Here is a 15,069-nt window from a genome sequence, read left to right on the forward strand (position 1 = left end):
TTAATTGAATACCATACAGTGCGTGTGTCTGTGAGATAGAGAGTTTGATGTTTATCTCTTGAAATAAGCTGATGAAATGATGGTATTTTAAGATAAAATATTGCAGTCTTCGATCCTGCAATTTTCCCGCCGTTGAACTGTGTAGGGCAACCATTATTATTGCTGATGAATATTCGGTGTATAGCTTCAATGCAGTGTTAGGTAAAACTCCCAAAACTAATAATATAGAATTAACAGATATTGAAAGACCCGCTAGATATTTGGCGCCCCAGATGTCATTGGACACAAGGTAGCCAATCATAAGGGGAGACTTAGTTATAGATGATATTCAACCAATCATAGAGCTTGTTTTAAGAGGATTGGGCTCCCGGCGTCCCCCGATAGAAACCAACATGGCGGAGGTGAAGTTTGATCAATTCTTGTTGATTTTGTCATTTTTCGGAGAGAATGTATATTAATGTGAAATATCTTTTAGGTAAATTATTTTCTAGCCACTGTTGACATTGATAAAGCGGGTGGGTGACTGGCAATAATGTATCTGTGATCGATGGAAATCAGTTGGTGGCTTTGTTTACACTTTATCAAGGTGGGGGGACGTAACTAGTGCGGCACGTTTTGAAGGGATGAAGTGAATAATTAGTGCAAAAGGCCATATTGCTGGCACATGGCATACCACTCGCTGCACAAACTATCCAATGACCATTTACTACCGGCCAAGTCCAGCTCTGGGTCAATGTAACGTCAAAATAAGTGATGATGGTTGATTGACGATTGACTGGGCGTGCTGCGTCCTGATTTCTTATCATTCCAGGTGATTAAGGGCCAAGTTAAGATTATTCAGTGCAGAAGGAAACCCACACGATAGAGTAAAGCCCACGTTAAGTAGTGAGAACTCCCAACAATAATTTTGAACAGCGGTGTGATAAATACGCATATAAGAGGTGCTTGTTTTGTCAAGTTAGAGACGAGGAAGAGTTAGCAGTGTCGCTGTGACAACTGGAATTAGAAGCCAACTATGGACTTGCTATGTGATGTGGACCAAGAAAGTACAGTAACCCTTTTTACTTTGTGAAGCATTTTGTAGTAACTAGGGACTTTGATCTTGTATGAAATGATTTTTAAGTCTTTTAAACTGGTTTTGTCTGACTTGTGTTAAAAGGTGGTACTTATGGCCCAGGGCAGATATAGGTATACTGTATATGATTAGGTGTTTTGGGAAATGTCTGGTTATGCATTGCAACTAAATTTGGAACCTTGTGATTTCGTATTGCAGTGGTGGTGGAATGTTTAGAGTATAGAATTAAAGTTTTCAAGTGTAATTGTAGCATTTTATTCTATTTCATGGTATATAAGATGATAGTGGTGAGGGTTATGAAATCTGGGAAAATTTATTGTTCGTCTTGTGTGAAAGTAGACTAAATACTCGTAAGAAATCAGTAGAACCAGTGATCACTGAACCGTCCTTCTCAGCTGAGATTTATAGAAAAGAAGGGACACATTTTGATTGATACAGCTGACGAAAATGGTGCCAATGGAATCCTCATGCTACAGATGAATTGGAGGTTGAATTTTAGATGTAGCATGTAGATAAAACTTTAGCCCGTATGTGATTTAGGTGAAGTTCTCATAGGATCTGTTCTGTGAGTTCAGATATTTGTAAAGATATTGGGATATGAATACTGCATAAGTGGATCTGTTCTTCACAGTCGAATCCTAATATTTCTTTAGTCATCTGAATTCTCTTATTTGCATCCTGGAACCAAAGAACCCTCCCTCATTATCCTACCGTTAGTGAGTTAATTTTGAAAGAGGTTATATGATTACAAATTATTAACTTGATCCTCTAGAATGATTACTTTCCTGGCTTGAACATTTCCTTATGGGGAGAATGGAGACCATGAATTTGAGAACACACGTTGACTTTCGTGACTACCCAAAATTTATCAATGCAGTATCATTATGGTATACTGTTGGGGGACCGAATGGCATGACTTGTTGTGGGTGTTCGGTTAGTGTTGCAATGAACATCCTGGTCCGTTTTCATCTGTATGTTAATATTTATCAGCTGTTGGTATGATGCTGTTATGGGTATAAATGCTATATTTTGACTTGAATATTTAGAATTAAGATAAATCTCTGCCCCTAAGAAGGTTAGGTTATCACAGGTTCTGTTAATTATTTACAAGTGTTTCACTTACATTTACATCAATCTTACATTTTCATTGATATTCATAACTCATTGATATTGCCATATTGAGTAAACTATAATGTCTAAATCATTCCATGAAATCATGCTTGGCAGTATTTGTTTTCAGTTCTTTAAACACTATGCTACCAATGCAAAACAGAATTACTTATTATCCAGAGCTACCATCATTGTATATCTAAACAGGTGAATTACTGACCAAGGTATCAAAATCATACTTGTTGCATTGTATAAGTATACTTTGGATTGAGATGTAAGCATGTGGCTCAAATCATATATTTTGAGTTGCAGCTATGCTTTTTGTTTCTGTAAGTGTAGGAAACTCAGATTTATTATTATACTTTAGTTGTTTTTTAGTCCACCACCTGAATAAGTATTAGAAATTGATAAAAGTTACATGTCGTTCTTATAGTTTGTAGGATTGAGTTAGAGAAGGGAGGTATGTGAATGAGGGTAATGTTAAGAGAGAGGGTGAGGTATGTAAATGGCAGCAGTGTTCCACAAAGAAGCCTAGGTGTTGAAGCAGAGAAAAAGTTCAAGGTAAAAAGAAGGGATAAGGTAGAATCAGATCATCATGAACAAAGGAAACTTAACTTTCTCCATTTCTTAAACGAAAAATGATAATAAGCTGTATTGAGGAGAGTAAAGTTTGTCAGCCAGAATAAGATAAATGAAAATCACCACATTGTTTTGAGTACAGGTTCTTATATAGTAAAGGTACAATATATATATATATATATATATATATATATATATATATATATATATATATATATATATATATATATATATTTTATCCCTGGGGATAGGGGAGAAAGAATACTTCCCACGTATTCCCTGCGTGTCGTAGAAGGAGACTAAAAGGGGAGGGAGCGGGTGGCTGGAAATCCTCCCCTCTCGTTTTTTTTTTAATTTTCCAAAAGAAGGAACAGAGAAGGGGGTCAGGTGAGGATATTCCCTCTAAGGCCCAGTCCTCTGTTCTTAACGCTACCTCGCTAATGCGGGAGATGGCGAATAGTATGAAAGAAAGAAAGATATATATATTTTTTTTTCTTTTTTTTTTTTTTTGCTTTGTCGCTGTCTCCCGCGTTTGCGAGGTAGCGCAAGGAAACAGACGAAAGAAATGGCCCAACCCACCCCCATACACATGTATATACATACGGCCACACACTTAAATATACATACCTACACAGCTTTCCATGGTTTACCCCAGACGCTTCACATGCCTTGATTCAATCCACTGACAGCACGTCAACCCCGGTATACCACATCGCTCCAATTCACTCTATTCCTTGCCCTATTTTCACCCTCCTGCATGTTCAGGCCCCGATCACACAAAATCTTTTTCACTCCATCTTTCCACCTCCAATTTGGTCTCCCTCTTCTCCTCGTTCCCTCCACCTCCGACACATATATCCTCTTGGTCAATCTTTCCTCACTCATTCTCTCCATGTGACCAAACCATTTCAAAACACCCTCTTCTGCTCTCTCAACCACGCTCTTTTTATTTCCACACATCTCTCATACCCTTACGTTACTTACTCGATCAAACCACCTCACACCACACATTGTCCTCAAACATCTCATTTCCAGCACATCCATCCTCCTGCACACAATTCTATCCATAGTCCACGCCTCGCAACCATACAACATTGTTGGAACCACTATTCCTTCAAACATACCCATTTTTGCTTTCCGAGATAATGTTCTCGACTTCCACACATTCTTCAAGGCTCCCAGAATTTTCGCCCCCTCCCCCACCCTATGATCCACTTCCGCTTCCATGGTTCCATCCGCTGCCAGATCCACTCCCAGATATCTAAAACACTTCACTTCCTCCAGTTTTTCTCCATTCAAACTCACCTCCCAATTGACTTGACCCTCAACCCTACTGTACCTAATAACCTTGCTCTTATTCACATTTACTCTTAACTTTCTTCTTTCACACACTTTACCAAACTCAGTCACCAGCTTCTGCAGTTTCTCACATGAATCAGCCACCAGCGCTGTATCATCAGCGAACAACAACTGACTCACTTCCCAAGCTCTCTCATCCCCAACAGACTTCATACTTGCCCCTCTTTCCAAAACTCTTGCATTTACCTCCCTAACAACCCCATCCATAAACAAATTAAACAACCATGGAGACATCACACACCCCTGCCGCAAACCTACATTCACTGAGAACCAATCACTTTCCTCACTTCCTACACGTACACATGCCTTACATCCTCGATAAAAACTTTTCACTGCTTCTAAAAACTTTCCTCACACACCATATATTCTTAATACCTTCCACAGAGCATCTCTATCCACTCTATCATATTCCCTCTCCAGATCCATAGATGCTACATATATATATATATATATTGTCCCTGGGGATAGGGGAGAAAGAATACTTCCCACGTATTCCCTGCGTGTCGTAGAAGGCGACTAAAAGGGGAGGGAGCGGGTGGCTGGAAATCCTCCCCTCTCGTTTTTTTTTCAATTTTCCAAAAGAAGGAACAGAGAAGGGGGGCCAGGTGAGGATATTCCCTCAAAGGCCCAGTCCTCTGTTCTTAACGCTACCTCGCTAATGCGGGAAATGGCGAATAGTATGAAAGAAAGAAAAAAGAGCATCAGATTGGGGAAGAGCAGTGTGGTTTCAGAAGTGGTAGAGGATGTGTGGATCAGGTGTTTGCTTTGAAGAATGTATGTGAGAAATACTTAGAAAAGCAAATGGATTTGTATGTAGCATTTATGGATCTGGAGAAGGCATATGATAGAGTTGATAGAGATGCTCTGTGGAAGGTATTAAGAATATATGGTGTGGGAGGAAAGTTGTTAGAAGCAGTGAAAAGTTTTTATCGAGGATGTAAGGCATGTGTACGTGTAGGAAGAGAGGAAAGTGATTGGTTCTCAGTGAATGTAGGTTTGCGGCAGGGGTGTGTGATGTCTCCATGGTTGTTTAATTTGTTTATGGATGGGGTTGTTAGGGAGGTAAATGCAAGAGTTTTGGAAAGAGGGGCAAGTATGAAGTCTGTTGGGGATGAGAGAGCTTGGGAAGTGAGTCAGTTGTTGTTCGCTGATGATACAGCGCTGGTGGCTGATTCATGTGAGAAACTGCAGAAGCTGGTGACTGAGTTTGGTAAAGTGTGTTGAAGAAGAAAGTTAAGAGTAAATGTGAATAAGAGCAAGGTTATTAGGTACAGTAGGGTTGAGGGTCAAGTCAATTGGGAGGTGAGTTTGAATGGAGAAAAACTGGAGGAAGTGAAGTGTTTTAGATATCTGGGAGTGGATCTGGCAGCGGATGGAACCATGGAAGCGGAAGTGGATCATAGGGTGGGGGAGGGGGCGAAAATTCTGGGGGCCTTGAAGAATGTGTGGAAGTCGAGAACATTATCTCGGAAAGCAAAAATGGGTATGTTTGAAGGAATAGTGGTTCCAACAATGTTGTATGGTTGCAAGGCGTGGGCTATGGATAGAGTTGTGCGCAGGAGGATGGATGTGCTGGAAACGAGATGTTTGAGGACAATGTGTGGTGTGAGGTGGTTTGATCGAGTGAGTAACGTAAGGGTAAGAGAGATGTGTGGAAATAAAAAGAGCGTGGTTGAGAGAGCAGAAGAGGGTGTTTTGAAGTGGTTTGGTCACATGGAGAGAATGAGTGAGGAAAGATTGACCAAGAGGATATATGTGTCGGAGGTGGAGGGAACGAGGAGAAGAGGGAGACCAAATTGGAGGTGGAAAGATGGAGTGAAAAAGATTTTGTGTGATCGGGGCCTGAACATGCAGGAGGGTGAAAGGAGGGCAAGGAATAGAGTGAATTGGAGCGATGTGGTATACCGGGGTTGACGTGCTGTCAGTGGATTGAATCAAGGCATGTGAAGCGTCTGGGGTAAACCATGGAAAGCTGTGTAGGTGTGTATATTTGCGTGTGTGGACGTATGTATATACATGTGTATGGGGGGAGGGGTTGGGCCATTTCTTTCGTCTGTTTCCTTGCGCTACCTCGCAAACGCGGGAGACAGCGACAAAGTATAATAAAGAATAAAAATAATATATATATATATATATATATATATATATATATATATATATATATATATATATTTTTAAACTATTTGATATTTCCTGCGTTAGCGAGGTAGCGCTAAGAACAGAGGACTGGGTCTTTTTTGGAGTATCCTCACCTGGCCCCCTCTGTTCCTTCTTTTGGAAAACTTAAAAAAAAAAAAACGAGAGGGGAGGATTTCCAGCCCCCCTCTCCCTCCCCTTTTAGTCGCCTTCTACAACACGCAGGGAATACGTGGGAAGTATTCTTAATCCCCTATCCCCAGGGATAATATGTATATATATATATATATATATATATATATATATATATATATATATATATATATATATATATATATATTTCTTTTTTTTCTTTCAAACTATTCGCCATTTCCTGCGTTAGCGAGGTAGTGTTAAGAACAGAGAACCGGGCCTTTGAGGTAATATCCTCACCTGGCCCCCTTCTCTGTTCCTTCTTTTGGAAAATTAAAAAAAAATAAATATACATATATATATATATATATATATATATATATACACAACACACACACACACACACACACACACACACACACACACACACACACACAATGCTGGTGGACAGAACTAGCGTGCCCTACTTACAGTGTGACGCTTCATATAAAGATATAACTAAACGAGCTAAAACAGGTACTCATCCCCACTTAGTACTTCATATGATGTCTCTTAGCCTTAATACAATCCTGAAGGTGCTTGAGAACAGATGCTGCAAGATATTATAGGTATGTAGGGTCAAGGTTGTCTCAAATGTCCTGGATGGTGGCTCAGAGCTTAGAAATGCTGGATGTATCCTGTCTACACAACTGCAACTTTATAATCGACCACATGTTCTCAATAGGGTTAAAGTCAGGTGAATTACCTGGCCAGTCCTGAATGTATGTCGCACCACAAAATGCAAACCTTTCATGTATTAATTTAGCAGTGTGGCATAAAAGATATCACATCCAGTCTTCACAAAACAGTAATTCATCACACAACAGCTCCACGTATCGAATCTGATTCATGGTCATATTTCGAGGTCAAGATGCAAGCCTTCCAACACCATCATAGCCAAAATCACCCCAAACCATTTGTGAGTCTGGAACTTATACAGTTCCTTGAATGTAGTTAAGGTTGTACAGATCACTACCTGGCCTCTGATACACTTTGCCTCAATGGCTGTTTGGAACATCAAGTGTAGCCTCACTAGACCACAACACTTTCATCTACTTTTTGTTGTCCCACTGCAAATATTTCTTGGCAAATGCAAATCTGTTCTTGTGCTAGTGGTCTATCAGAAGCGGTTTCTTGCGAGGCATACTCCTCTTGAATTTAGTAGCCTAGGATTGTCTTCCTTTAACTGTTATGCTGGAATATGTGGAGTAGTGTCTAATTGATGTTGTATAATCTTCAGAGTGTGTTGGGAAGTGATACGAGGTCATCCAGGCTGTTTTTTTTCGGGTAGGAATGTCAGTGCCACCACCGTCAATGAAGCACTTTGTCTTTTTTTGCTGTCTTCATAGTGCCAGCCCTGTAGTTTCAGCTATTTCTGTATTACACTTCCCTGCCTTGTACAGGAGTACAATAGCAGCAGTATCCTCTTGAGACAAGTCCTTAGGGCCAAGAATTGCAGCACAAACCCACTATAAAGCACTCATGGGTGGAGTAAAAAAGTGGACGTCAGGGGGTACACCAGAAATAAATGTAGCCTCCACAGTAGCTTTAGGCAGACTGACCGCCACCTGTTGCTTCCCTGGGGGTCCCTCCTTTCCCGCCAATGTCCATGAGCTGCCCCAGTATTTTTCATCTTTTCAGTCATGTTTTCAGGGTATGATACTAACAGGCAAAAAATACTGGCGCAGGCCGTATAACACTAAGTTTTTCCTGCCAGGACTATATATATATATATATATATATATATATATATATATATTATTATTCTTTCATACTATTCGCCATTTCCCGCATTAGCGAGGTAGTGTTAAGAACAGAGGACTGGGCCTTTGAGGGAATATCCTCACCTGGCCCCCTTCTCTGTTCCTTCTTTTGGAAAAAAAAATTATAATTATTGTTATTATTATTATTATTATAATTATTATACTTAATCACTGTCTCCTGTGTTAGCGATGTGGCGCAAGGAAACAGATGAGGAATGGCCCAACCCACCCATATGCACATGTATATACATAATACGTACACACACATACATACATATACATTTCAGTGTATACATGCATATATGCACATGTACTTATTCATACTTGCTGCCGTCTTCCATTCCCGTTGCCACCCTGCCACACATGAAAGCGCACCCCCCCCTTCCCCTCCAGGGGGGAATTTTTTAATTTCTTACATGTTGCATATAGCCATGGTTTAATGAAGATTAGTTCAACACTTGGAAGAGTCAGGTGAGGTGCTTATTTAGAGAAGGACTTATGTCGATGGTGTAATGATGTGTTGGCAAATTGCCAGTGGAGCTGCACATCAAAACTTGCTTTGTGCACTGAGTGATTTTGTTAGTGTACCATTTAAAGGATAGAATGAAAGTTGTGGAGCTTGATTTTGAGCATTTCATAACATTTTGTGATTTTAGATAGAGTGATATTAATGAGGATTATGAATATCAGGGAAATGTGGGGAAAATATAAACTTGCATGTATCACTTAATATAAACCAACAGAACCAATGAAAACCTCATCTAACCACCTTCATCAGTTAATATTCCCTTATATTGTATATCGGAATTTACTGATTGTTATGGTTGCCATTTTTCTGTGTTTGACCATATGTCATGCATCAGACATTGATATATAGTATTTCAATAATGGTGTGGAAATTTAAAGTATATTGGCTGCTAGGGTAAGATTGGTAAGGTTTTATTGATTCTATCAATTTACCTTAAATTTCAATATAGTATTACCATTGAATTTTACCAATATCTGATGCAAGATATATGGTTAAGTATGTGATGGAATCTGGCTTCATGAACATAACCAGGACGCAGATGGTGACCTCACCAATCTCATATTTTTCAAGCAGACCAGAATCAAGTAAATATTGGCTGTCATGGGAGTTTAAGGTGAGGTTTTCCCTAGTTATGTTGATACTTTATCAAGTCTTTTACCTGTGTTTACCATGATTGACTCCATATTTTCACAGATATTCATTACTATCACCTCTATCACAGTATCATGGATTGAAATATAATGCTCCAACTCATGCTTTGATCTTTTATTCTTTATATTACAAAACCACGATTATAGAACAAAATTACTTTATACTTGATTTTGTTGATTGTAATTTACTGAAGCATTTTATTTGACTCATGAGCTGAAATTTGGATAAGGAGAAAGTGATTGCCCTTACTAATAAGAAATAAAGGGACATTTATCAGACAAACACAAAAGTAAGATTAGTGCTGCGTTATCATGCTCATAGAGGTTCTCTCTCTCTCTCTCTCTCTCTCTCTCTCTCTCTCTCTCTCTTTCTCTGTGCAAAGTTCCTCTTGGAATTATCTATTTGAACTACCATCATACAACTTCTTAGGTTTATGTATGCTATATGCATTAACCATGAACTCAGTTGTTCTTTTTGAACAATCCTTGCCATCATACGACTTAAATTTATTTATGGTGTCTGCATTAACCAGGTCCTTAGTCACTCTTTTTCCATACATCCACCGCTTCAGTACTATGAAAGAATTTTTTTTAAACAAGTGTCTTCTATAATTTCGTGGTATGGCCTATAGAATATCAATCCCTACATCTCTCAAGGAATTGTTCTGTCCATATCATCATTCTGTTTTAAAAACTATAGGTTATGATCAGGTCACCCCTCGCTCTTCTCTTTTCCAAAGTGGGTAAATCTGTAGCGTCATAACCTTTCTCCATAATTCTGCTCTTGCAATTTAGTAGAAATCCATCTTTGTTCGCAATTCAATAGAGTTCCATCTTTGTTCTCCTCTGGACCTTCTCTTTTAGCTCTTTCTTCATTAGGTGCTGTGACCAAACCTGAGAAGCTGTAACCGCCACCAGACATTATGGATATAGTCTAGAAACCCATGATGACAGGAATATGTTCTGAAATTATTTGTAAGACTCAGCGTGAAAGAGTGCTCTCGTATAAGGAAACAGAAACTCATACTGAATACGACAAAATGCTTTACATGCGTAGCTAATCTGTAGAACAAATTTGTTAAAAGGTGAGTTGGTGCTGTACAATCGGTAGCTGATATAACAAGACTCAGAGGTTCATAAGATACTCCATCTCCGCTGGTGGCTCCTTATTGTAATTTTGGCCTTATGTGGGATATGAACAGCTTGATAAAAATGTCCATATTCATATACTTGAGTGCTGTTTTAATATTTGCCAGTAGATTGTTTGTCTCAAACTTTTCTAATGTAGAACTCTGGCATTAGGTTAGGGATGTTGACTCCCTGGTCCTTATCACACAGAGAATCCTGAAAGTTATTTCCTCTTTCCTGCTTGATAATAATCAAATTGAGGCCTTTCATTTTCACCCATCCTCGTTACTTTACATTTGCTTGGGTTGAATTTCGTTAACCATGTATCAGGCCAACTTTTGAGTCTGTTTAGATACCCATGTAAATTGCTGCAATCCTCGTCACTTTTTACTTTCCCATGGTCTTTACATCATCTGCAGACAATTCAGGTTGAAGTCCTACTTTCAGACAAGTCTTTTCAAATATCAAGTAGAGTATTGGTCCCAAAAAAGAATTTCTCTCTCTCTCTCTCTCTCTCTCTCTCTCTCTCTCTCTCTCTCTCTCTGCTCAAGCTCAAGCAACATGGATGAACTGTGGGTTATTTGATTCCTCATTCCATGGAATATCCTGATTCTTGGATGTGTATTTCTGTTCCTCATGGATTGTATACAGCAGTGCATAAGACTTCAGCTGCATCTTCCTAAAAGAGAAAAATCTATTGTTGATGCTGACTCTTTTGGTGAGTCTTCTTACCACAAGGCAATATTATGTTGTTAAACTTTGTTTCTCCAATGTAAGATACCAGATGACTTCGCAGGTGTTCTTATCATGAGCTGGAACTTTTAACCGGTTTAATCTTAACCAGTTATCTCCAAGGGAGACTTTTTACCAAGTAATTGGATTGTAAGATTTGATGTCTGACAGTCCAAGCAAGTGACAGCTTCAGTTCTAGAAGTCTTTTCAGCTTATTATTTTCATAGGTGATACCTCATGTTTTATAGAACTCATTAGCCATGGTTCAGAAGCCTGTGTTGAAGTTCTGGACTTTGGAATTTACGCACAGAGTTTTCAGACCTTGCATAACCTGATATGAGGGACACTTATTGTTATCTCTGTATTTTTCATTTGGGGACTCAGACTGTACCTGTTGGACTGGAACCTCTTTCAAGTTTTCTGCCAAGATTCTGGTTCCATTGAGTTTTAAAATTTTCTTTCAGAATTCCTTTTGCACCCTTTGAATTTTCAAACCAAATTATCAAAAAGGAGTCCAATTTTCTATTTGAGTATTTTTCTGGCTTAATTGAGTCTCAATAGCTCATCCTGAAACCTCTCCTGTTAGCCCTAGGTGCAGAGAAATTAGTATTGAGTTACAAAACAGTCTCTATACAGAAGAACTACTGCTTAGGGTGATTGAAAATTGGTGGAATCAATTTGATCAGAGGTTCTAATGGAAACATCTTTAGTATGCAGAAATCTAAAGCTTATATTAGTTGAGGACAATTTTGCCAAGGAACCCTCCTCCTTCCCCTACCCCGGTCATGAGTTCTGAGAGGTAGGCTCCACCACTGGCCTCTCTGAAAATCTTCCATTTTCAGGAATTTATCGGGAAGATCTTTGTTTTTTCTAAACTAAGCCTCAATTATACCATATTCTAAATGCTGAGGGATTTTATGGTGTGGCATTTGGGTTGCCACTTTCAGGGTAAAGGGACCATAGTGTATCAAGATTATTGTAAGGGTAATATATTGATTTGGTTTTTACCACTGAGTGGCAATTTATTATGCACCCCATGCTTATCGTGTGAGTGGAAGGGCAGAAGGATTGCAGAAGTCACATAGGATCTTTGGCAAGCTCCAGTAGGCAGATAATCATGACAGATTGTTACAAAGTTGGTTCATTACATAAACTTGTCTTGCAAAGAGTATATTTATGTCAGGTGCAAAAAGCTAATCGAATTTCAGGATATCAGGTACAGTATCTTATTATTAACAATTAGGTGCTCTGCCATTTCATACAGGGCTTGTTTGGATGTATTCATGAAAGGTTAAATGTATTAACAGTTAAAGACATAATGTTTTAGTGTGTCTGTATCTTTGGCCACAAGCTTTACAATTCTCATGATTAACATCTCCAGATAGGCCATAGTACCACCAGTATCTAAAGCCATGCCTTAATCTAGAACTGACAGCATTTTGTAGTCTACTGATCTTGTTACTTTCTCCATATACATGTTTTACCCAGCACATTTCATTGTGACTGAAAATGGATCTGTTTTTGCTTCAGATAGATCTGTTAGTTCCTTTCTAATTCCAGTTTTAAGACATAAGTGACCACCCAATGTTGTTTTCAAGAGTTTCTTTATCAGTTGTAAGCTTGGCTTTATCATGAAGTTTTTCATTAACCCTCCTCCATGTTGGTATGCTTTCATGGCTTGTAGGACAAATAAACCCTGGAGAGAAATTGTATAAGTTTTGAGCTATGAAGAACTCTTTCTCTCCAGGGCAGTGTTTGCAAGCATTTCTTGGTTGTCTTTCCTGCCCTCCCTTCCTCTTTCTTTTGAAAAGCCTTTCTCTAACCAACAGTGACCACCGTTGTGTTGACGTCTGTATTCCAAGAATAATGAGGTGCATCTCAACCGAAGACCTGGGGATGATGACGTCATCGCTGAGTGGAGGTTGTTGATTGGTCAGAGGGCGGACTCGGGCCGAGCCATGCCATTAACTACTTAGCAGGTGATTAACCCCTTAACTCCTGAGTTAGGTTTCATTTCCAACCCTATGAATCTGTTTTTCAAGTTGTATGAAAAATGTACTCAACATTATTATTTCAAAGATATCATTGTAACAGTGAAAAAAATAACTTCGGAAGCATATTTCATCATTAACTTCCACTTTGATAATGTGTTGAAGTTTTGTATATGTTTCAGTACAATGCGTTAAAAAGGGGAGGAGTAAGGCTTGAGTGTCAAGTGAGTTGCCATTGCTCATATCTTATTGATTTTACCTGCAGCAAGAAATTTATAACATTGTTATGTTTGATTGTATGCGAAAAATCTTTTTGTTTTATCTTTTTAGATAATCAGTGTAATTCATTGATATCTTTTGTCATCTCAGCAAATCATATAAAAGATTTTAAAATTCAAATGCACCATTCATATTTAGTGTTGTCAAGGTCTGGTAGGTGCTGGCAACATTGCCCTCAGAGCTTAAAAAGTCAGTTCATAAAATAACTCTCCAAATGATCCAAAGACAGATCGCTGTCAGGTAATTCAGGATTATCTGCTTAATCCTCTAAATCTAGCTAAGTGCTGCTCTGTTTCCTTCCCAGAAAACTCACGCAAATGTGCTGTCACTGTCACAGCAGGGGGATGATTGACTGTGGGGAGAAATTGTTGAGCATTGCCACCTCGGTAACCACCTAGGTTTGGCGGATTGCTTTGAAATAGAGGCAAGAGACTCTCTGCATAATATCATGCCTAGAGGTGTTGTCCAGCTTGTGTAGATATCCGTCTAGAGGAGTTAAGGGGTTAACAAATGGTGAAAGGCATGTGCCTTGCCAGTAAGGTAGAGAGATGTCTAATCTCTGGAGGTCTGAGACATCTCTCAAGGCTCACAGGACACTGCCCCAGAGAGAAAAGTTTTCATACTTCTGAATGTATATTTTTTGGAAGTGTTGGATGTGAGGAAGTTCATACTTATAACATGCATTGATATGTATGTCAGAGAAATATGGCTAAAATTTTTTTTGGGTGGGGGTTAGGATAGCACTCTTGTTTTTTGTTCCTTGTAGATAGAATATAAAAAAAAATATCCATTGCTGTGCAGTAGAGCTAACCAAAGGAAAGCAGCTGGTATAACATATGCTTTGCAAAATTCCTTTTTTATATTCAGTTTTGTTACATATTCAGTAACAGTAGTTCTAATCTTCCTAAGCTGTTTAGAAAAGATGAGCTTTATATTCATGTGTGGCAGCTTGCATTTATGAATAACTCATATTGATGGGTGAGTAAGAGCTCTACAGAGTTTAGGATTCATTAGGGCAACTTGTTCTAGACTTCATACATTTTTTGGAGGCATTTATTTTTAGATGGTCACCTGCCCAGCGTGGTATTACATTCCAAAACTTTATCTCTGACGTTGAATTTTATTTATGTATTTGTCTGTGTGTGTGTGCTTTGAAATAGGTTGAACATTCATGTATTGTTTATTGATAAATGGATATGCTCATAGTATTTAGCTGTGTTATGTGTTCTGAAAGAAAAGCTTTTTATATAATTTTAACTTTAAAAATGTAATGTGATTTATAACATACAAAGTTAGTGGTTTGCAGGCAGGGATGCGTAATGTCTCCATGGTTGTTTAATTTCTTAATGGATGGGGTTGTTAGGGAGGTGAATGCTAGAGTTTTGGAAAGAGGGGCAAGTATGCAGTCTGTTGTGGATGAGAGAGCTTGGGAAGTGAGTCAGTTGTTGTCCGCTGATGATACAGCGCTGGTGGCTGATTCATGTAAGAAACTGCAGAAGCTGGTGACTGAGTTTGGTAAAGTGTGTGAAAGAAGAAAGCTGAGAGTAAATGTGAATAAGAGCAAGGT

At 38.8% G+C, this 15,069-nt stretch overlaps 1 protein-coding gene across 6 annotated transcripts in view; it reads left to right on the forward strand.

Annotated features, from left to right (window-relative positions):
- The first annotated feature begins 322 nt into the window (after positions 1–322).
- LOC139748555 (mesoderm induction early response protein 1) overlaps positions 323–15,069 on the forward strand; it is a 63,634-nt gene continuing 48,887 nt past the window's right edge. Inside the window, exons 1-2 of one of the 6 annotated variants that reach the window (XM_071661599.1) lie at positions 323–401; positions 13,062–13,211. The gene's annotated coding sequence lies outside the window, so the exon portion shown is untranslated. Of the gene's footprint in view, positions 402–460; positions 1,047–13,061; positions 13,212–15,069 lie in introns of those variants that run through there. The other 5 variants (XM_071661598.1, XM_071661602.1, XM_071661601.1 and 2 more) reach the window with 5 other exon arrangements.

Source organism: Panulirus ornatus, chromosome 5 (assembly GCF_036320965.1).
Source record: "Panulirus ornatus isolate Po-2019 chromosome 5, ASM3632096v1, whole genome shotgun sequence".
Classification (NCBI taxonomy): Eukaryota; Metazoa; Arthropoda; class Malacostraca; order Decapoda; family Palinuridae; genus Panulirus; species Panulirus ornatus.